This window comes from Arachis ipaensis, chromosome B03 (assembly GCF_000816755.2).
Source record: "Arachis ipaensis cultivar K30076 chromosome B03, Araip1.1, whole genome shotgun sequence".
NCBI lineage: Eukaryota > Viridiplantae > Streptophyta > Magnoliopsida > Fabales > Fabaceae > Arachis > Arachis ipaensis.
In genome coordinates this window covers 127,496,284-127,500,362 of record NC_029787.2, presented here as the reverse complement: position 1 = coordinate 127,500,362, position 4,079 = coordinate 127,496,284, and the positions used below count along the sequence as shown (strand labels likewise).

At 23.1% G+C, this 4,079-nt stretch overlaps 1 long non-coding RNA gene across 1 annotated transcript in view; it reads left to right on the top strand.

Annotated features, from left to right (window-relative positions):
• The window catches only part of LOC110270413, a 19,675-nt gene extending 17,598 nt beyond the window's left edge, over nt 1-2,077 (top strand). Inside the window, exon 3 of the long non-coding RNA XR_002359914.1 lies at nt 2,065-2,077. This is a non-coding gene — a long non-coding RNA (uncharacterized LOC110270413). The remainder of the gene's footprint in view (nt 1-2,064) is intronic.

Genomic DNA, 4,079 nt, shown 5'->3' with positions numbered 1-4,079 from the left:
CTAAAAATATTAAACTATTAATAAAAAATACTAACCAATATAAATTAAAACTGTTTCCCTTCAAAATTTTCTCAAACAAATATTTTCGATAGAGCTATGCAAATAAAAGTTAAGGATTAAGCTATCACAAAATATAATTAGTAGCGATCGATCATCATACATACCAAAATATATATCTCGTGCCATTTGTTTAATAAAATCAATTAGCTTGATATGTCACAAAAAGGTAATAATTAGGTCCAGATGAACATATAATATATAGTAGTAAACTAATAATACAACACCATATCATGGGTATTTCCTAAGTTCAATTTTGGGAAAAAGATATAGTTGAATGTTTTTTAAATATTTTATAGTTTTTTTAATTAAAAAATATAATTATTTATGTATTTTATTTTATTAAGTTACACTAACTATAAAAATAGAATTAGTTAGTTGTGAATAAGATCTAGTTCGTATCTATATATTTTTTCTTTGTTTAAAAACAACAAAAGAAAATGAAAAATCTAGTGAGCAAAATTCTCTCCGGTATATACTATATAGTATAGCATGACATTTTAATTTTTTGGTGACAATAGTATATCATGATAATGATATGTAAGCGGTGCCAACTTCGTCATATTTATTATCGACTCTTCAAATTTACAGATCTTTGGATTAATGTTCTGTCCCAATCAAATAAAAAAAAATATAAAAAGATGAATGCTCTGTCCCACCCAAAAAACAAATAAATAATTAAATAAATAAAATCAATGTCGATTGCAGTGTTAGAATCCTAGAAGGTTCGCAATTATCATGCATCTAATAACATTATGGTATCTTTCAAAAAAAAAATAAATAAATAACATTATGGTAAATACCCAAAAATAATGGGGAAAAAATAATTGTAGTTGTAATTTAAAGTTTAAACAATAATAATCTAAAAATAGATCATCATTATTATATTTAGATATTACTAATAATTATTATAGCTAGTAGATTGCTAAGTACATCATCATTTTTTTTAGCTTTATAATTAATATACCAGTGAATTAATTAATTACCCTTATATATTTATTCAATGGTGGGTATATAATAACAAATATAAGATTAATTAATTAATATGATAAATATTTTGACCTCTTAATTAATACTTTTGGGTCCAAAGTCTAGAAATAATAATGTTATTATATGATATAATTTTATTAATTAATATGCAAAGAAAGATATTTTAGGAAAAAGATGGAGCGACACCAGAAAGAAAAATCCCCTTTATATGGTAAATAAGTAAATATTGTGAGTTAAGTGATATATAGTGATGTTGAATTGACTCTTCGATCGATTAAAAGGAATAAAAGAATGCTACAAAAACCATGTTTCATATAAAATATAATATCCAATGCCTAAGCATGTATAATTGCATGGAAAGGTGGCCATGTTTGATATTTCCCAAAAAACTACTTATTAGGTTTCCCCATCCTCCATGGTCGGCCGAAAGGAAGCAAAAACTAATATTTAATAGTAAGACAAAATGTACGTACATCACCTCTTTAGATTTATTTATTGTGCAAATAGATGATATTATTACAAATATATATAACTTGATATTCAAGGATATTACATTCTATGGGTTCCATTCAATAATATTATTTGCAATAATATATAGTTTTTCACTTCCTTCATTTATCCCAAAATATTTAAATTGATAAAAAAAATACATAAATAATTTTTTATGTCTCTTCGAATACATAAATTCAGTTATAATTTTAATCTTTATTATTATCTTATATTATCTTTATCTTATCTTTGTTTATCCTTATCTTATCTTTATTTGTTTTTATCTTTCATAAATCAATATTTTATATATATTTAGTTTTATCTTTATAGTTTACAATTTCAATTAATTAACAATTAATAAAATTTTTTTATCTTTTATTTTTTTTATTCTTTCATAATTTTATTATCTTTGCATACTTTTTATATACTCTTTCCGTTTTATTAAAATATAAAAAGAACCCGGGCCCGAACAAGTATTATTTGATTTGCTTCGACATATAATGACTAATAAATGTTGTTTTGTACTAGAAAACAGCAAAAATGGTGGAAACTGGCACGTGGTCCCTCCAGAGATTCATCTTCCATGCGAAACTCCCTAGCTAGAGACCCTAGCTTTTATTTGAAGATCAGAGTATTATTTTTATTTGTAGTGGTTTTAGATAAATATTTTAAAGCACGTTCAACATAATATCCATGTAGTGGATCTTATCTAGTAGAACAAGATTTGTTGTTGTTGTATGTTCAACACAGCACCAGCCAGTTGAGAAATATTTTGAAACATGCTTTTAGTTCTACTATTCCCTTTTATTTGTAAATTTAGCCATTTTTTTTCTTTCCATAATTATTCAAAAATGACTTAAATATGATTACGCGTAAATATAAGTAGCAAATTCTTGAGATTCAATAATATTCAGTTTATGAAAATGGTATCTAACTAAAAATTTTAAAAGAATTAATCCGATTGAATACAACTCTTTTAAAGAAAGAAAAAGAAAAAACCAACTTGTACAAATTAAGGGAAGAAGAGCAGCATCAAAAGAAAAAGTCACCGTTTAAAAAAAATATTTATAAAGATTTAGATGTATTTATTTTTATGTAAAGTTAATAGTTAAAAATTATTAAATTATTTAATATATTTAATTAAATTGTCATGTAATAATTTTTAACTATCAATTTCACGTTAAGTTAATTTTTATCAACAAATACATTATATATAATTAATGGGTTAAATTTTTGCTATACTTTTATAGATATTATGTATTTTGTAAAGATATAGTGTAAAAATGTTTTAAACCATCATCTAATTTAAATTATTTTATTTCAATCATTACTCAAGTAATTATATAGTATTAACTGTACTTTTTATATGCTTTTCTTTTTTGTTTTGGTCAATATACCGTCAAAACTATTGGATGAGTAATGAGTTGGAAGTATATTTATATTCTTAATTAAAAAAAAACATATATATATATATAAAAGTTAATGTTGAGGGTGAATGCAAGTGTATAATGATTAAAGAGAATTCATTCATCAGTGTGTTCACGTAACAGAAATTCTAAAAAAGATTAAGAGGTTATAACTACCTTGCGCCTTAATAGCTCACATGCCTTATTTTATTTTTTAAATAAAAAGTAAAAAATCCTTAATAATTTGAGAGAAATGCTATTTGAATACACTGATATATTTCTTTTCAATTTTTCCCCCTAAACGAAGAGAAATATATAGATATATACACCGCATGCTTGTTAATTAGTTCAGGTTGTAATCAAGCTATGGGGATGATAATAAGTTAAAGAATATTACATAGAATGATACATCTAATTTGACATTTTTATAAAAACATTATTAGAGCATATCGTAAAATATACTTCATACTTATATCCTGGTATTGTTCAAAAGGCCTTATGTCTGATCTTCCCCTATTAACTTGCTCGACCCAATTATTTTCGACCACAACACAAACAATCTAGGGTTTTAACTTTTATGCATACGCATAGGGAAGAAGGTGGTAACAATATAATGCACTCATCCCTAGCAATAAGTAATAGCATTATACTTACTCCACAATTCATAGTCAAAACCAACTTTGATAATTTTACATATATATNTAGACATACTAAAATAAATATATATGTCTATTATTATTATTATTATTATTTGTTTAATATTTTAATTTTTTTTCAAAAATACTACTAATATTTAATTTAATTTAATTTTATCTCCTAACGTTTTCAATTCATTCAATTTTATCCCTAAATATTTAATTTATATCAAAACTATCCTTAAATATTTTTAATTTTGTCATTAACGTTTTAGATAGAATTAATAACTATTAGTATATATAAAATATTAAGAATAAAATTAAAAATTAAAAAAATGATACAAATAAAAAATATTAAAAATAAAATTAAATAAAATTAAATGTTAAGAATATTTTTAAAAAAAAATCATAAACATTAAAGATAAAAAATATATTTTATCATCATTATTATTACTATTATTTGAGAATAGCATCAAAGAAAGCTCAAATTGAAGATTTGTTC